General features: G+C 38.7%; 1 protein-coding gene across 5 annotated transcripts in view; it reads right to left on the bottom strand.

Annotated features, from left to right (window-relative positions):
- pard3aa (par-3 family cell polarity regulator alpha, a) overlaps positions 1-20,979 on the bottom strand; it is an 815,271-nt gene that overhangs the window by 10,295 nt on the left and 783,997 nt on the right. The gene's annotated exons all lie outside the window — the stretch shown is intronic.

Below are 20,979 nucleotides of genomic sequence, written 5' to 3'. Positions count from 1 at the left end.
AGTGAACATTGCGATCAGTCTATATTTCAATTTCACTGACATTTTTGTCACTATTCATCAAATGTTGATCAGGCGTGATCTAGTTAAAAAGGGGAACAGGTTTGAGGGGGATGAATGGTTTACTCCTTATCCTGTGCGCCACATGATCCTCCTCAAGCTGGCAAAAAACAAGTTTAGAAGCTCCTTTCATGAGTTCCTATGCCAGTTTTCTTCAGTGGCCCAACTGGCAGCAAGCACACTTTCAAAATCAAGAATAAAATTCAACTGTTTTTTCAGGTTGGATGTTAGTGGCTATACTAATATCAGGTCAAATTCTTCCTCAAAGATAGTGAGTTGGAGAGTCAGACTGCATCAAGATGACCCTGTCACAACAGCATCTTTCATGAACTATATTGTAGTGCCTCTCTCCTAACAGCTTAGACATTATTTTTCTCCTTCTTTAGGTTCTCTCCTTACCTACATACTATTTTCAGATAAAACAAGCTATTCATAGGGCTCTGTTCCCACTGTGCCTTGTCATCCACTAGAAGTATGCAAGAGCATCCTGGATTGACAGGCCCTACAAAGTATTTTCTAGTAAGCAATAGACTGCAATTGGGATAAAATTTGAAACTAATAGTAGCATGCAGTGCTTATGGGGGAGATAATAAAGGAAACCACCTCATTATAAGCAAAGATGTAAAAGCAAGGGAGAAATGCAGCACAGATTTACTAACATACTAAATTGGATACAATTGGTCAATAATACTATTCACTATTGGCAGTCAGTGGGCAGCATCCCATCCTCTGAGCCAGTACCTCCGGGTTCGAGTTCCACCCCAGGACTTGATGGCCAAGGAAGGTGTTCATAATGCAGCCTATCAACCTGCAAATCCATCCGGCACACCAATGGCAAGCAGAGTGGGAGAGATTCCTGATTGGCCATATGATGGAAAGAAAGGTGGAACCTCTACCTTCACGATACAGAGCTCCAGACTACAACATGCATGTAAAAGCGTATGTTGTCACAGCAATCCGGCTCGAAAAGTGACCTGTATCACATCGCCAATAATCAATATGAGCTCATTTCAGTGGATCTGGAAAGGCAAAGTCAATAGACAAAGGTTTTGACACAGTTCACTACAGATGAGTATGACAGAATGAGACAAAAACAGGAAATACTGGAAAAACCCAGCAGGTCTAGCAGCAGCTGTGGAGAGAGAAAAAGAGTTAATGTTTCAAGTCCTTAGGACCCTTCTTCAGAGCTGAAGAGAAGTGGAACTTTCCACTTTTCAGCTCTGAAGGAGGATCATACGGACTCGAAATGTTAACTCTGTTTCTCTCTTCACAGATGCTGCCAGACCTGCTGAGTTTTTCCAGCATTTTCTGTTTTTGTTTCGGATTTCCAGCATCCACAGTATTTTGCTTTTATTTATGACAGAATGAGGTTGGGTAGAAGTGAGAATGTAGGTAACATATTAAGTATCAATGTGTTGAAGATAACTGAGCAGGATGAAAGATTGGCTTTTAGGGGCTAAGTTGTTAGAAGCTTTATGTAGGTGTTTAAGAAACTGGGATCTGGGAATATTTTCTGTCATGCACAGGATTCAGGTCTGATACAGGATACAGCTTCAAGATTTAGGGAATCCAAAGAAAAAGGTTTTACAATGTTTTTTTAAGAAAGAAAATAACAGAATTATGGACGATTCCAAGTAGAGCTGTTGGAACAGAAGCTATGGTGAGTCTACGCAGAAGACTTATGCTGATAATCAGCATGAGTTTCACTGGTCAACAAGATGTTAGCAAGAGTGCAGAAATTTAAGAGACTGCAAAACCTGTTGAACTGGGATCTTATTGATGTATTTCAGGTTGTTAAGAATGCTGCCAAGTTTCTTTCTGAGAAACTGTCTACCTGAGAATGACAATGAGGAGTATGAATGGACAGATCAGTTCTAATTATTTAACAGAGGGAGATGAATGTATGGAATGGAATGCCCAGGGAAGCTACGCAAAATGACATCATCAGTAATTTTAAGAGGGAGCCGGACAGGTACTTGGTAGGAAAAGAAGTTGAGAGGCATAGGTAGTGATCTGTGTATTCAAGGGGGTCAGGTTGTCTGAAACTAACTTTTCTGGTCATGTACTTTCCTATAATCACAAAGTAAGTTAAAAATAAAAGTGCTGTTGAAGAAAGGTTCATATTTTCTTCCAAAAGGAAATTAGATAGCTGCTCTAAAAAGAGTAGTTAAAACGTATGGAAAGGAAGCACACTACAGTGTTTAGGGCAGGTGGCTCAATATGGAGGAAACATTGGCAGAGAGTTGATGGGCCTTCAAAGGTACTTCACCGGCTGGACATCTGGTGGCCGTGAAAGGTGATTTATAGTACAAATCATTCTTTCTTTCTATGGGCCTGCTTTTGTGCAGTAACATTCTAAAAGGTGCTTCCTCCTTTATCATTACACAAATCTCAGAAGATCTCATGGAGCTGTATCTGACTGGACCATGGCAAAGCGTAAGGAAATAAAGGCCAATTATAAAGACCTTTAAGAAGCCTATAAGTGGAATCCATACTGTGAATGAAAATAATGGACTCTGGATGCAAAATAGAATAGAATGTTCACATTCTGATATTCTGCGTACCTGTTCCTAACCTTCATCTGAAAACTACTGGTGTAAATCGTTAAAATCTACATGGATTCTGTGCTCCAAGTGGCAAAACTGCACTTGAAGAGATCAGTAAATTACTTCTACATTTTTTATAAATACATTAAAAGGTTTTCAGAAAGTTATCATATTCCAAATTTCAAAGTGCAAAGCATCTAAAACATTTTAAGACAGGTCAAGTAGCAGCTAAACATCACAACCACATCCTTAACCCCCAGAAAATGCAATCATAGGATAATACATTCATTGGGTATTATTTATTTAATTAAATGGGTTACATGCGGGAAAATATCTGTTATTAATAGCAAACACAGCTCCGTAAATAGTATTTCTTACACAATGTGAAACCAATGTCCGAAGTGCTACTGCTGTCTCAGTCTTGCAGGACACTATTTCCCAGTCTTTAGCTTTCAGATGGGGAGTGCTAATTTTAAAATGTGGCTGGTTTTGGTTTCAAGATGGGGGGACTAGTTATCATTGCAAACATGCTCTGGCTCCTGAATAAGTAAATCCTGAGGTCTGGAAAAGTCATTTGGATTCAATACTACTTTGCAGTGAAATATATGGCAAACAGAGCTCTGCAGATACATAGCAAAAAGACAAATTAGAAATAAGTGAAAGATTGTCTGATTTTGGGGACACCTTCAATAATGCTGCACTCCCTTAGTACTGTACTGAAATGTCAGCCTGGATTAAAGTGTCAAATCCTGCAGTGAGGCTTTAATTTAACCTAAGTCCACTTTCCCTGCTCCTACCCCTCACCCTCCATAGTCTTTTTCAAAAGTTTAATCCCCACACAAAATCCCATGATTGATATGGAGTCAATACTTTCTTGCAGTAATAAATTAAACCTTCTAACGGTATTCAGGTACAAAAGCGTGTTTAATGACTCACTTTTATGTTGCTATTATTAATCCAAAGCTGTTCTATAAATATATTAAAAAAGAAACAACCTAGAATACAAGGCAAACGAGTCAGATTAATAAAAAAAAAATCAAAGTTAACATTTTGGGTAGAACTGTTTATCAGGCTTCTGATGAAATTCACACCCAGGCTGCTGATCGACTTTTTTTCATAGATACTACGCATCTCTAGCATTCTCTACTCTACAATAACTGTTCAGGTTGGATGAGATGACTTTAGGACAAGAGCATAAATATACTGTAAAACAGGGAGAAAAGGCCACTCAACCTGTTAAGTTCCCATCACTGGGAAGTGTAATTGCTCTTTTTAGTTAGTTAAAGTTCTTTTTTTCAAAAATACAGACTTACAGAACTGACATGTGCCAAAAATGCATAAATTCCTAGTTTAAAAAAAAATGGAGTGTAGCAGTAATACCAGCAGGTTATGTTGGCTGTACTCTGATGATGGTTGGAGACCAAAGGAGGGATCATTTATTTATTTATGATGTTTTGGAAATACTATTAACAGTTTGCCTGACATGCACAATTATATATTAATAGTGCTGAAAATAGAGACAAGCTATCAAAGCTTTTTGTCTTGCACTCATCTGGACGGACACAAAGAATGCCAAATTCTAAAGAAAACAACAATTTATACTGCATGAGGAAACTGGTGTTGATTGGTTGGCAAGTTGGCTCTGATTGGTTGAGATGCTGCTAAGGCGAATGCACCAAGGCGCTTTTGTCCCCCATGCTTTTGTTTATTCAAAAAAGGTGCAATATCTGGATATATTCCTTTTGCTTAGAGGATAGGTCTTTGCATATGCCTTGCCAAACAATCAGCACACCTTTCTTATGCAGTATAAATTGCTGTTCCCTCTGAAGTCTGGAATTCTTGCATCTGTCCTGATGAGTATAAGATGAAAAGCTTCAACAGCATGTCTCTTTCTTTCAGCAATGCTCAAGTTCTGTACTACCAAGTGACAATTTTATATTGTATGAATTCCAATCTAAACATCTTACATTTTGACCAACAATTTAAAAAGAAAATAAACCCAGTATTAAGGATGCTTATTTACTAATGGTATGCTAGAAGATGGGGTAAATAGTTAAATCAATATTGCTACCTTTGTTTCAGATTCAACATTGGCTTTTTAGATTTGGCATAATATTATGCAAACCTCAAAGGGTTAATTACAAAAGGCAACAGTGTAGTAAAATCTTTATTCAAGGAAAATTAATTCCACGGTTACCTACTGGAATGTGAGATTACACACCTCCCTAGTGCTTATGTGCCCAGTATCCAACCTGTTTGGATTTGCCTCTAACTGTGTGCTCACAGGGCATTAAAATGCATTTTAACGCATCACAGGAAAACAAATCAAACAACCTTTTCTCTCTACCTCCTATATTCCTTCAATATGCATTCAGTTTGAATATTTTAAACAGCAAACCCTTCAAAGCTCTGATCAGTGCTTGTTCCCAATTGCTTTTATGCAAAATATAAAAATGCCTCTTGTGCACATCTGCTTACCTACTGATCAACAGCAGATGCTACTTTCACTAGAACAGTCTTCCTAACTATTCATGGTAAACCAGCGACAATAGCCGCACAAACTGAGTGTCTCAAAGAAGCAACTCTAAGTCAAGTGCAAACAGATACAATGATTTAATCCCTTTATAAGCAGTGCAAATTAATCCAATATCAGAAAACTGTAAATGCAGGCAATGTGAATTAAATATTTATCAAAGTCTAAAACATTTTTAGACAAATGCAGCATTAACCTACAGATCAAAGACGACAAATATAAAAGCTTTTCTAAAGTAATTTTTAAAAGGACAATGCTGCAATTTAATTTTAAAAGAGCTTTTAGCATCTGACTAATGGTACAGCTTAGACTGAAGAAGGTCTTATCAGTGTTTACAAGGCCCACTTTGACAGCAAGCAGCATCCCGCAAAGCCTGCCCCATCATAAATTAATAAATGTAATTAGTGCAGATTAAAGAGATTTTTGAATATTACAAAACCTGTCCCAGCTGCACATTTGTAGCTGGGGCTTTCTCTTACTACACAAATTCTCTGTTTTGACTTAAATATTCCAGACATAAATGGTCTGGGATCTAATGCAGTGTACTCATTGCAGTATAATAGCTGACAAGTTAATTTACGTTGAGAACAATTTTGAACAGTAAATGAAACATGTAATCATACATTTGTTCCGAAGGCAATAATAAAATATTGTTCTTTGGAGTAATCTGTGGTTCTGAAAAATTGTTTATGAAGGAAGAAGGTTGAACAGCAGATATTAATTACATGTGAAAGCAAATTCTAAGTCATCGAAACAGCATGTTGGCTCAATGGGTTGTTGTACTACCACGCTGCAGCACACAGTGGCAACATTCAACTTTGCACATTAAATTGCTCACAAGGTGAGCTCTTGATCTCAACTAGTCTCTCCCAAGAGGAGCAGAGTGCTCTCCCTGACAAGAGAAAGGCCGCCACACATCATGGATAAGTAATGAGCTGAAAGGGAGAAATCATCTTGTTCCATTCAGCGATGTCAGGTTGGGGAAACGTACTGTGGTGATCAGGCTGGGACACCCACTGCTCCTTATGTGGATGAATGATTCAGATTCAGAGCAAAACGTAAAATTCACAAATGATCCAAAGCAGTAATGTTTTATGAGGCAGAGCTACAGCAAATTAAATTCATATATTACGCATTGGAAGAACGGATGGGAGGCACACAAGCTGGGGGGTACGCTGAAAGAGATCTGGAAGTAATAACAGACCCATCAGTTGCCCAGTCATTGCAAAGTATCAATCAATAAAGTTAACAGATTGGAGCTTGAGGCCATTGTGATTAAATTATATAGTTCTCTGGTCATTGCCACCATGTTGAAGACTATGTTTGGTTTTGGCCACCAACACAAAAGAGGAACATCCAAACCCCAGTAGGATTGCAGAGAAGGCCAGGAGAGTCAATCCCAGTCAGAATCAGTAATAATTTCTGAAGATTGGGTTAAAAAATCTCTTCAGACTTGAGATCAGACACATAATAGGGGCACAAATAGAGATATATGATATGAAGCAGAATTAAAGTGAATAACAATTGGAGCACTCTTTTAAGATAAACATTGTTTGCAAGACAAGAAAATATAAGATGGAGAAACCCAAGAGCATAGACCAAAGTCCAGAAGCACACCATCTGTGCAGAGTGATCTTCCAGATAAGGCACTGAAAGCAAAATCTCAGTAATTTTCAAAATGGAAGTTGGACGCAACAGTTGGGGGAGTCAGGTTTCTCTGAAAGAAAGGGCTTGATGAATAGAATGGCTCCGCACTTGCACTTATCTGTCATCTGCATATGCAACCCTATCTGCAGCTTATCATTGGGGGCAAATTAACGCTGTTGCCCTTTTCAATCTTGAGCAGGTGTCTGGTGTAAAGTATCCACACCACTGAATCAGCTTAAATCGGGGCAGCCATGCGGTGCTGCAGGCCATCAACAGAAGCAATGCTTATTTTCACGCCAATCTGTGCCCTCATGACATGACATAGAGAGTAGTCCTGTAGTTCAGCTGGTAGCACCCTTGCCTCTCAGCCAGAAGCTCCAGGTTCAAGTCCCATTCTAGGACTTGCTGCCCACAGAAAATGCGTTCAAACAGGTTGATAATCAGCCTCCTAATCTTTCCAACGTTCCCCCACTATTCCCCAAAGACAAAAAAGAACTGTGTGGAGATTGTTATGGACAATGTGTGTGTGTTAAGAAAGGTAACTAATGGTTTCAGTTTCATTTAGCGGGCTCCAGATTATTCATGAAACTTCATCCACTGGCGGGACGAAGTTTCATGTCCGTTTTTTAAAAATTTAATAACAAACTTTGTGTGTTTCTTATTAACATGTCCCATCTCATGTGGCATTGTCACATGAGGGGGACATGTTAATAATTTTAATATTTCTCTATTTTTTGACTTTTCTGACCTGTCAGTAAACTCCCTGAGACAGCACTTTGCCTCAAGGAGCAGTGTGCTCTTTCGCGTGCATGTGCGCAACAGCGCACTTTGACAGTTGGGGGATCTCCCCCCGCCGCACAGGATGCACATAGCGCTTCCTGTTGGGCAGGCCGCTGGGTGGGCCTTAATTGGCCCACCCACTCAAAATGGCGGCAGGCCCCGTTTCGGCGGCGGGGGTTGGCTGCCCGCCCGCCAAGTTGGTGGGGTCCGCTCGTCCATCGAGGGCTAAATTCTGCCCTTAGACTGGGATAAGAATAGTATAAAGGCACAAAGAGGGTCGAGAGTTCCTGGAATGTGTTCATGATCAATTTTCGCAGCAGCATGTTTCCGGTCCAATGAGAAGCCATGCACTTTTGGACCTAGCTCTGGGGAATGAGTTGGCCCAAGTGGATCACGTATCAGTCGGACAGCCTCAAGGGGACAGTGCTCATTGTATCAGAAGATTTAAGTTAGTCATGGAAAAGGACAGGGCACAATCCAGAGCAGGGATAATTAATTGGGGGAAAGCCAACTTCGATGGGATGAGAATGCATCTGAGTTAAGTAAGCTGGAATCAAACGTTGGCAGATAAGACGGTGGCTGAACAATGGGCCGCCTTCAAAGAAAAGGTATTGCAGGCAATGTCAAGGTATATTCCCTTGAAGGGGAAAGGATAAATCCAGAGTGCCCCGGATGACGAGAGAGATAGAGACAAAGATGAAAAGGAAGAAGTGTGCATACGACTGATGTCAGGTAGAAAATACAATGGAGAATCAGGCTGAATATAGAAGGACCAGGAAGGAACTGAAGAAACTAATAAATAAAACAAGTAGAGAGCATGAAAAGAGGCTGACAGCTAACATAAGAGAGAATCCTAAGATCTTCTATAAGCATGTAAAAAATAAAACTGTGGTAAAAGAAAGATTAGGTCCAATTAGGGGCAGAAAAGGGGACTTGCATGTGGAGGCTGGAGAAATAGTGGAGGTATTTAACGAGTACTTTGTATCTGTCTTTACAAAGGAAGATGATGTTACCCAGGCCGAGGTGAGAGAGGAGGTAACTGGTACACTAGAAGAATTAACAATTGAGAAGGAGGTGGTGTCAGAAAATCTATTTTAACTAAAGATAGCCAAGGCACCAGGACCAGATAAGATGCATCCGAGGATACTGTGGAAAGTGAGAGTGGAAATTGCAGAGGCACTAGTGATAATCTTCCAGTCTTCCTTAGAGGCAGGGGAGGTGCCAGAGGACTGGAGAATTGCGAATGTTACACTCTTGTTCAAAAAGGGGTGTAAGGATAAAGCTGGCAACTACAGACCAGTCAGTTTGACCTTAGTGGCAGGACAAAATCAATAGTCACTTAGACAAGTGCAGGATAATTAAGGAAAGCCAGTGTGGATTCATTAAGGGAAAATTAAGCTTAACTAACTTGCCGGAGTTTTTTGAGGAGGTTGATAAGGGAAATGTTGTTGATGTGGTGTATATGGATTTTCAAAAGGCATTTTATACAGTGCCACACAACAGACTTGAGCAAAATTCTAGCTCATGGGATGAAAGAGAAAGTAGGCACTTGGATAAGAAATTGGCTGAGTTTTAGGAAACAGAGAGATAAATGGTTGTTTCTCAGAATGGAAGAATGTTTGTAGTGGAGTCCCCCAGGGACCCTTGCTCTTCCTGATATATATTAATGAACTAAACTGTGGAGTGCAGGGCATGATTCAAAATTTTCAGATGATATGAAGATTGGAAACATTGTCAAGAGTGATGAGGATAGTCTTGAACTTCAAAAGGACACAGACATGTTGGTGGATTGGACAGACAAGTGGCAGATTAAGTTCAATGCAGAGAAGAGTGTGGTGATCCATTTTGGCAGGAAGAATGTGGTGAGACAATATAAGTTAAAGGTAGTATAAAGGAGGCTCAGGAACAGAGGGATCTCGGTGTATATGTACATAGGCTATTGAAGAATGCAGGGCATGTTGAGAGAGCAGTCAATAAAGCATATAGTATCTTAGACTTTATTAATAAGGGCATGGAGTACAAAAGTAAGGAGGTCATGTTGAACTTGTATAGGGCACTAGTTAGGCCTCACCTGGAGTACTGTGTCCAGCTCTGGGCACCATACTTGAGGAAGGATGTGAAGGCATTGGAGAGAGTACAGAGGAGATTCACAAGAAAGGTTCCAGGAATAAAGAACTGTAGCTATGAGGAAAGACTAGAGAGGCTGGGACTCTTTTCCTTGGAGAAAAGGAGGCTGAGAGGAGACATGATAGAGGTGTTCAAGATCTTGAGGGGTATGAACAGGGTAAATAGTGAGAAACTGTTCCCACTCAAGAGAGCATCAAGAACTAGAAGGCACAGATTCAAAATAATTGGCAAAAGGAATAAATGTGATGTAAGGAAAACATTTTTCACCCAGAGGATGGTTGGAGTCTGGAATGAACTTCCTGAAAGGGTGGTGGAGACAGGTTCGATTGAGGTATTCAAAAATTGGATTGCTACCTGAGAAGAAATAATGTGCAAGGTTACGGGGATAAGACAGGGGAGTGGGACTAAGTGTAATGTTATTTCAGAGAGCCAGTGCAGACTCAACAGGCCAAATGGCATTCTTCTGCACTGTAAAGATTTTGTGATTCTGCATGCATCTTGTAGATGATACACACTGCCACTAGTCGTCCGTGGTAGACGGAGTGAATGTTTGTGGATGTGGTGCCAATCAAGCAGGATGCTTTGTCCTGGATGGTGTCAAGCTTCTTGAGTATTGTTAAAGCTGCACTCATCCAGGCAAGTGGGGAATATTCCATCACACTCCTGACTTGTACCTTGGAGATTGTGGACAGGCTTTGGGGAGTCAGGAAGTGAGCTACTTGCCAGAGGATTCCTAGCCTCTGCTCTGCTCTTGTAGCCACAATATTTATATGGCTAGTTCAGTTCAGTTTTTGGTCAATGGTAATCCCCAGGATGTTGATCGTGGGGGATTCAGCAAAGGTAATGCCGTTGAATTTCAAGGGGTAATGGTTAGATTCTCTCTTGCTGGAGATGGTCATTGCCTGGCACTTGTGTGGCGCAACTATTACTTGCCACTTGAGCCCAAGCCTGGATATTGTCCAGATCTTGCTGCATTTGGACATGGACTGGTTCAGTATTTGAGGAGTCGCAAATGGTGCTGAATACTGTGCAATCATCAGCGAACATCCCCATTTCTGACCTTATGAGGAAGGAAGGTCATTGATGATGCAGCTGAAGATGGTTGGGCTTCGGGCAAGTCCATTCACAATGGTTTTATTTCAAAACCATGAAATATAGCATGGATGTAAAACACCTTTCAAGGTGAAATCTTTTCAAATGATCCACACTTTTGACGTTAGTTTAAGTAATCAAAACTGACAAGATGGCAGCTCTTATTACTAACTTCATCAACATCTAATGCTGTAATGTTTATGAGTATACTGGAAGAATACGTCAGTGTGATTTGTTGACATTTCTCAGTTCACTTATTCAGGTGAATAAATAGGAATATTCTTTAAATCCAAGAGAAATACATTAGTGTCAGGTCAGAATGCAACTGCACAAAGAGTCATCCTGTTGTCAGATTCATCATGACTATCACAAAGGTGCAAACTGCAATAATAACCTTCTGAGAACAGAGCAATTACTTCTCAAAGTACACAGCAAGGAACAAAATAAAGACACAGTTGTAAAACACCTTTTACAAGTACTGACCCTGACAGGAACATAGAAGGTTACTGAATGCTCAGTTTATGTATCACAAATAGTAGTGGCTACCAGAATAATGCAATGATTAGTTATTACACATATATAATGCTTTACAACCTGGTTCTTTGTGCATCTGAATGAAAGTAAGCATTAATGAGGCTGCAATGTGTGCTTAGAATAATTTTTATTGTAAAAGTTTTGTAATTGTACAAATTATAACTACTTTCTCAGCTTGCTAGCTCTTGGGTTTGTGTGTAGGATGAGAGGAGACAAGAACTGGGTGAGCCGCAAGTCATTACTATTCTATAACAGATTGTCTGTGTGCTGTATAGAATGGGCCAGATCTCAACCATGATGCCTCTATGTGAAGCACTCTGCAATAGAAGATCACTTTATTGAGTGACACACAGTTCAGCACCAGCAAGCCTCTCACACAGAAGGTAACTAAGTGTGTGACAACAATGGTGAGAATGGGATAAGCACAGATTTTCAGAAAGGCCATAGTTACTGCTTCATGGCAATCTGATCACACAGCTGCATGTTTCAGAGATGCACATGCGATATCTTTAATCCGCTTACCCATTCCTCCCTCCCTCTTTAAACCTATTAAACAAGAATCAAAGGATCCAAATGAAGAGGTTAATAATAAGCTGTTAGGAGTGATACGGGATGTGGCACTGTTGGGGTTTCAGGTCACTAGAAAGACTTCACCACGAGGTATGATTCAAAAATTGAGATGAATTGGCCACATTTCTATAGCCATTCCAATTCATTAGAGCATTAGGTTACGTTCTTCTTTGAGGTTACAGTTTTCAATTTTTTGGAACCTGTGGATCAATTTTAGATTATACATCCTTTTTGTGAACAAAATGCAGTCTTTCAAGTAGTTCTCTGCACACATAACTGAAGATTCATTCTGCTCCCAACAGTTTCCTACTTCAAGTATCAACTTTCCCCAGCTAAATGTTTTTCCATAAAACAAGGATATAGACAATGTAACCTGGATTTAGGGTCTGGATTAAATCCTTTGAGTCCTCAAACACATCCAACCTCAAAATATATACTTGCTTTCTTACTGGTATCAGCTATAAATTTCTGATGTATTGTAGAATGATTAATAGCAGACTCTCCAAATAAACTTTAAAATGCTAAAGCACCATTGTCATCAGATAAAAGACACTTCGATCCTCAAATGATTGAAGGATGCAAGTCTGAATCTCACCCGGAATGTTATTAACTCTTCCTTCATTCAGATAGTCAAGGCCTTGCTGTGCAATCTCAACTATATGTTCTGTCATCGCTGTACATCTTGTTACATGGCTCTTACAGAAGCGTACATTAGGCCATTGTGATAGTAAGTTGTGGACACATCTGTGAACAGTGCACTATTTGGACAGCAGGGCAGTTCGATGACATTCCTTGGGATTTGGCTGGGCCAGGGTTTGTCAAAGAGTTTGCAAATATACTGACAGACATTGTACGATTCAGCTATTGTCTTTTGTGAGGCATTAACTAGGGTTGGCAATGTTAGTGTGTAGCTTCACTTTGGCTCTCTTGGGAGTGATTTGGATCATGTTTTGGGAGCGTTGTACTCTGATACAGAGAGGGATGAAGTGTATTGTTTTGTGGTCATGAGTGACAGCTACCTTAACCTAGGTGCTGTAGAAAGAAAAATTTGATTTTGTTTTTTGTACAGTGTGTTTAAGATCTCAAGTTACATCCAAGATATTTGCAGCCAGATTCTGACCACACAAAAAGGTTGGCCTAATAACTCTGACAGGGAATGTCATATGGTCTTGTGTGAGCACCATCCCCTTTTTGTTTTCAAAGTGGTAAGCCTGTTTCCCTAGATTTTTCTTCAAAGGTGAAGAGGAGAGATATGAAGAGTTTGGTGACAGAGAGAAGATTGCTTTGTTTTCTTCTAAAGAAAATGCTGGTCAGTTCATATATGCACATAGCAAAAGGTTCTCATGCATTTACAAACATATTGTCAAATATTATAAATATTATTAAAATTGATAGCAATTGTAATGCACTACAACTTTATTAGGGAATGTGAGTGTCTCGAATCTGTCAGGTGATCAATCTTGTTAATAATTAATTCATCTGTAGAAAGGGAACATTTATAAAATATTCAATAAAAACACCTTGTCCATTCTCTCAGTGCCACACTAGGCATACAGGATGATTGCTACTTCCAGAATTTGTTAATTCTGATATATTAGTCCCTTCATAAATAAAACAGAAGAAACTACCAAGCAAATTGCTTCCCATCTTGTCTGATCTATGGTAAATGAAAAATCATGTAGCAATGCAACTCATGCAAGCTCTAAATCTTTCACAAGTCTTTTCATAATTTCTAAATTTGAGGATGACACCAATTCCTTTAGTGGGGAGTGGGGGGAAAGAGGTAGATAGTCAGAATTGCAAAAAATTAAAGGAGAACATAATTAACTTGCAGAATGGGTAAATAATTGGCAAATGAAGTTCAACACAGATAAGAACATTTTGGTAGGAAGGTCACACCTACTTGGAAGGTGCAAGTCTAGGTGGGGTAGAGGAACAAAGGGATCAGAATACAAGTACATCAATTACTAAAAGTTGCATCACAGGTTAGCAAGGCCATAAAAAAAAACTAAGCATTAGGATTTAGATCTAGAGAGATAGAATTGAAATGTAAGCAAGATGCTAAACCTGTATTGAGCATTGGTTAGACCACACTTAAAGGGTACTTTGTGCAGTTCTGGTCACCATATTATAAAAAGGATGTAGAGGTACTGGAGAAGTCACAGTGAAGATTTAAAAGGATGATACCAGAAATGTGTGAGTATACATGTCAGGAATTGACAGGCTGAGTCTTTTTTCTCTTAAAACAAAAAGGTTGGGGGATGACTTAATAGAGATCTTTAAAATGATGAAAGGTTTTGATAATGTGGATACAGAGAGAATCTTTTCTCTTCTGGGGAAGAGCATAACTAGAGGCCATCAATATAAGATAGGTATCATGAAATCCAATAGGGAAGAAAGAAAGAACTTCTTCACCCAAAGAAAGCGGTAAGAATATGGAATTCATTACCACATGAAGTCGTTGAAGTGAATAGTACAGATGCATTTAAGGGGAAACTAGACAAAAATATTAGGGAGAATGGAGTAGGTGGATACGATGGTAGATTTTGCTGTAAAAAGATGGGAGGAGGCTTGAGTGGAGCATTAACACTTGAATGGATTGGTTGGGTTGAATGGCCTCTTTCTATGCTATATATCCTGTGTAATCCTAGGTAAGTCCCTTCTACAGTGAGTAGCTGAGGAAGGAGTCAGAAATCTTTGCTCATTCTAATAAACAACATGCAACTATGCCACTTAAGTGCAGATCACAGTTCCAATTTTATTTAATAATCAATTAATTTGTTGTTCAGGGGTTGCCCTGAAATTTGGCAGATTATTGTTAATTGCTGCATTAGTTGTTACTATATATAAAATTTTAGCCAAGACAAAACACTTCCATTGCAAAACACTAATGTGCATTATAAAGCAACTGAGCTAATGCCCATCACACATCCGATCTTACAACTTAAAAATCTTCAATTCATCAATACTTCTTTAAATCATTATATTTCATTTAATCATAAAAAAGTGTATTATATAATTCAAAGTTAACTCATGACCGTTTTCTGGGCAATTTTCTTTCAACAATTTAATCAAAAAATTGTTCCAAAGGTATGATAAATATACTTTCAAAGGTCCTCCCTGCTGGAATATTTCACAAGCAAATGTGGTACACATTCAGTAATTTTTACAGTTTTGATTATGACAGTCTTATAGTTTCATTGTGCCATAAATAGAGCTATGATTCTGAATAATTTCAAATAGGCAAAATAGAAAGGCCTAATATATACACTACAGACTAATCTCTTGCATGTTTTAGAGTACACATAGTAGTTTAGATTTTGTGGTCAGCAGCAAATGAATGGCATTTGCCATCTGTACATTTACACTTAACCAGGCTTTGTGGACTTTTACACCTCAACTTGCAGTAATTAGAGGATCAAAACAGCACAACGCCCCCGAGAACGGCCTTGTGTGAACAGGAATGCAACACAGTGTCACCATAACCAATCAGATTAAGAGTCCTCATTGAGCTATGCAGCGTCTAATCCAAGAAGAGTAAGTTAGAATATATAATTCAATCTCAAGGTCAAGTACCGAAGCAAAAATGAGGAGAAGGGAAGAAATATGCAATTCAGAGAGAAAGATGAAAGAGGCAGAAAGAGTGAAAAATAAAATTCAAATCTCCAACAATAATTGAAATCTGAAGACTCCACCAGAAAGGTTGCAAGGCAGGAGTTATTCTGTTAAAAGTTCATTTATACTTGAATGAACAAGCTCTAACATTCTAATGGCATTTTTAGTGTGTATCTGTCACTCAGGTCCTCAAATTTACGCTCTTCCATGCATTTGAATGCTGAGCCCCCTGGCAGGATGCTGTTATAGTGAAGCTGCTGGAGGAGCAGGCAATTGAGGATGGCAACTAACTGATTTTAGCATTTAACTACATGTGTGCAGCCACTGGAAGTTTCTGCAAGTTACTAACACAAGGGCACCCTGTAGTTAGAGTATGGGGCAGAAACAACCTAGAAACTGTAACTGCAACTAATGCACAGGGAAAGAAAAATCCAGACGTGGGTTATTAAAATTCTTCAGTTTTTAAAATGAAATAATAATAAATGCCAAGATATGGAAGTCCCATAATTGTTCAATAAATAATAAAGGCGTTTCTTTATAACATTCAATTCTGGGAAACATTTATCTGGCTTTAGTAATCACTGGAACCAAATCTTGTGTATTTATTTAAAATGGATTAGAAACATTTCCCTCATTTTGAAACCTATATAAAAATTATTTTAAGTCAGTACAAAAAATGAAACAACCAAAATTAGTAGTTGGAATAGCTAAAAGGGTTAAAAGTTTTCTATAAAATTTGAACTTTGAGTTTAAAAAAAATCAAAGCTAACGACTTTCAAAACAGGAAGTGATATCAACAGTAGCCGCTGTCCTTACCATGAATTTTTTGGTTTTTATTTGTGTTGGTATCCTTAGATAAGGATGCAATTTCTGCAGCATGCAGAAGTAAGCTTTTCAAAGAGAGAGGGACAAAAAGAGATGAAGAGTTTCTGAAAGGGGCAGATGACAAGATCTTTTTATGTGCCTTACAAGAATGACCTGCTACACGAACATTTTCATATTCTTTTTGCCCAGAGAATGGTAACAGTACTTTACAGCTTCCAGCCTCAAAACTGATTTATGTCCCATTATGCTCCCATTTTTGCAGACAGGTTACGGTTCTGTTGTAACCATTAATACCTGCTTTGGACCATTTTTGTTTCTTTACTTGTCCCATTACTATCCCCTTTTTCCTTGCACTATCATCCCTTTTGTCATTTACTGAGTACTCCCCTGTTGATATTTCCTCAGCTCTGAGCTTACATATAAACCTTTTTTTTATTTTTAGGCTGCCATCCCTAATTGTCCTTGTTCACAGGGCATTTAAAAGTCAACTACATTGCTGTGGGTCTGGAGTCACATGTAGGCCAGACCAGGTAAGGGCAGCAGATTTCCTTCCCCAAACGGCATTAGTGAACCAGATGGGTTTCTACGACAATCAGCAATGGTTTCATGGTCATCATCAGACTCTTAATTCCAGATTTTTATTGAATTCAAATTTCACCATCTGCCGTGGTGGGATTTGAACCCAGGTCCCCAGGGCACTATCCTGGGTCTCTGGATTACTAGCCCAATGACAATACCATTATGCCACCTGATGAAAGGTCACCAACCTGAAACATTACCCGTGTTCCTCACTCCATAGCTGAGGCTGCCTGGCCTGGAGAGTTTGCAGCATTTTTTTGTTTTTATTTATGTTACATTATCTGGGTGAAAGCCACACTTTGACCACCAGAAGAGATCATTGCACTCACTTGCACAGCCCTGTTCTCAAACAGTAAATTTCTAAAAATTTACAAACTTGAGTGGTAGCATTTGTTTTCTTAGAATGGTGAATGGTTAAGTTTATAAATAGCCCAGGAGTCCAAACCCAAGCATTCTTTAAATCCAATTTAATGTTGTATCCCGCCAGGTGTCAAACACAATAAGAACAGTCAACATTTCCAAAAGGCTATCATACCACTGCACTTCTGAGTTAGATTAGAAATCCAGTGTTATGTCACAGTTTTCACAATGAACAGCAGCTACATGTGTTAACATAAAAGTGACTGTAACTGCGCCCTTCGAAACTCAACTCAATGACAAGCTCACCTCACCTTTCATTCATCCCTCCTGAGGCACAGCCAAGGTACGGAAATCATCTTTGGAGAACCATACATGAAACTGTACCTGGTCACCCTATGTTACCACATGGTTTCGCTGCCACAAACCCATAACACACCAGGCAACAGTTAACATGCTAAATCACGCTATGGTGTTCCTGGTTTTGTTTTGTTTTTGTTTATAAAGACATCTTTCACAGCTGCACATACTTGGTTTGAAATGATCAGCTCCTCTGAATAATTTCAAGAACCATCTTGATCAGGATTCACAACATGATTGGCAGGCTATTCACTTGTTTCCAAAAAAAGAGCTCAAAAAGATCATGCTGGCACTTATTACTCTGGAATTCTCCCCCCACCCCACCCCATCCCATCCCTCTGACACACACACTTACTCTTAACTCATTTCATCACTACCCTCCAAACATTTGGCAGAAACAAAACTTAACCCACTTATTTCCACAAATATCAAACAAGGACGGAAAAAATATTGGTGGTATGAGCTATTCGCAACTTTCTATATTTGTAAATAACCAGCTTGCTTCTTTTGGAGGCCGATGGTGGAGGAGTTTGAAGAGTCATATCAAAAGAAAACTATATTGCCCGGCATCCTGGCCGATTTTAAAACAATGCAATCATCCGAGATACCTGTGATCCTTCAATTCTGGACTCTTGAGCATTTCCAATTATAATTGTTCCACCATTGGTGGCCTAGCCTTCAGCTTCCTGGACACTAAGTTCTCAAATTTCCTCCCTAAAATTCTTAACCTCGCTTTTCTCCTTTAAGACATACCTTAAAACCTACCTCTTTGACAAAGCTTTTGGCTATCTGATCTAATATCTCATTATGTTGTTCAGTGCCAAATTTTGTTTTATAATTTCCCTGTGCAGTGCCTTGGGAGGTTTTGCTATGTGAAAAATGCTATATAAATACCAGTTGCTGTAATAAGGCGCTAAAGACTCATTCTACAAAATTAACATAGTTAATGCTAAATAAGTAGAAATTAAAAAGAAATACTCATTTACAATTACAGTAAATCATTCTGTTCTGCAGCAAAACATAAAAATTGGTCCCCATTTAAAAAAAAACGGCTTCATAGATAGACATGGTGCTGCTCGATGGCACCTTATTGCTGATGTCACATAGCAACAGATGCCAGATCCTAGCAACAAGGCACAGAGAACAAGCTAAACACTGAAAAACAGAATTCCAGATGCTGGATATCAAATGTTATGTAGACGATTGTGGTAAATTCTCTTTAAAAAATAAAACAATTTTAGGTTTAAGCATTCCTTTAACCCACTCTTGTGGCAACAATTTATGTAAGAGGTTGAAGAGCTAAACAATTACAGGATGCCCCAACCAGCTTGGCTATTACATTACTTCAGGTTCTGTTATGAATTATTTCTTTAAAGAGAGCACAGGCGTTTCAATCATTGTAAGTTGTACCATAATATCGAAGGAGTGACTGCTTTATGATCATTATTTTACAAATGTGAAAACTAATTTTAAAGTTCTACAAACGAACACAGATTCATTTGTGTTACATAACTTCTTTTCTACTGCATGGAATACTCCTTGATCTATTAACTTCAAACCATCACAGCCCCCTCCACCCCCAACCAAACCAACTGCCAAAGTGAATTTTTCTCCAATAGCTAATTAAGTGTAGATGAAATGAAACTGCGCTGTCATTTCCTTCCAGCACTCTGACCTAATTAGCAAACCTCAATAAAACAGCAGGAAATGGACATTTATTCTGCTGCATTGCTAAGAAGCTATAATTTAAAAAAAAATCTTCACCGAGTCCTATCTCCAAACCCTGGGGTCTTATCAGAAGGATGTACTGCATGAAAATCCACCCACATACCAGTAACAGCAACACTAGCCTATTTTTCATTGTTATGATTTAGTGGTTGCTGGGCCTGAAGCCAGCAATTATATAAGGTACGAGCTTATTCTGTGAGTACCAGAATCATCATAACCTCTCTCATATGTTACTAATTCAATGCAAGAATAATTTCGACACAAGTTATTTTCCTAAATTACCAACCATATGGTTATTAAACACCGAGTGCTTTTTAGCCAAGGAATCATTATAGAAAAATATCTTTTAATATTTGGGCAGTCACATATCATTATAATTTTGATTACTAATCTTGAAATCTTTTTTTAAAGAGATTTCCTCAGAAATCGTTTTTTCCATTTATACTTAAGACATTATCCTAAAGACCAAATTTCAAACTCCATAGCTGTATTATTGCATGGTATCAATAGAGTTGTAGTTATCAAATGCAGTTTTTCTTTTCAAAAACAATGGCAAAACCCAGCCAGCTATGAAACACTATTACCAGGGCAATTCACTTTGTACAAGTGCAACTGCAGTAGAAATGTATTCCATTCTGATAGAGCCATAAATGCTGTTCAGGTTAACAGACATTTACTGAACATATCAACTGCAAAGAGCAACATGAAACAATTGTAATCTTAATACCTCTATATATCAGATAACTACTTCGGGAATAATGTCAAGATGGCAGGCCAGTTGCTTGAAAATAAACATTAAACAACTGACAATAAAATCCGAATCTATGTTTTAAGTGTATATCCTGAATGTATCTTACAGTTTTCCGTTTCATTCTCAGTTATAATCTTTGGAAAAGTTTAATTTGTAATACATGATTTGCTTTAAAAATGTTTCCAACTTGGAATAAGGGCAAGGTTCAAACCAGATTGTCATTTATGTATGCAGCAGATTTTCAACCTCTTTAATCTGGTACAAGGATATGTTTTCTGATGATGCCTGTCAGTTCTTGACAAAATGTTCAGGATGGAAGGTTTCAAGCTTTATTACTGTCTTACGTGCACTTATGAGCACCACAGGATAAGCCAGGATTTTGAAACAATTAATTATCTGGGTATTAATTGCTGCTATCCATGATTGTAACAACTGCACATTTGGATGATGCAGTGCACTTGTGATAAATATTTCAGAAAGCACTGGAAGAAATATAACTGTGCTCCAAGAAAATGTCTCAGAAGGAATGGAATATCAGTGAGTCTCAAAGGAATAGGGATGAATTTTTTAAAATGAGCAAAAACAGTCAAGTACAAAGAACCCCAGTAATCTTGGCTTCCTTTCAAGCCAGATATCCCATTTGATGTTTCTCGAGCAAAACTGCTCCCCCTCCAATTTTCTCCCTTTTCTTCTGATCAAGACATTCACTTTCAATGTGATACAGTTCCACGGATGTCAGCAGCATCTCTGAGACTGTGCCTAAATGACCTGAATTGTTTCCAAAACCACTTTTACCAGTACTTTGACATTGGGGCTTGCAGTTTTACTCACTTCTCTCTCAAGGTGAATTTTCTCCCAATTTGTTTCTTCACACAGTT

This window comes from Cetorhinus maximus, chromosome 3, assembly GCF_964194155.1.
Source record: "Cetorhinus maximus chromosome 3, sCetMax3.hap1.1, whole genome shotgun sequence".
Taxonomy (NCBI): domain Eukaryota; kingdom Metazoa; phylum Chordata; class Chondrichthyes; order Lamniformes; family Cetorhinidae; genus Cetorhinus; species Cetorhinus maximus.
This window is presented reverse-complemented; position numbering and strand designations above follow the sequence as displayed.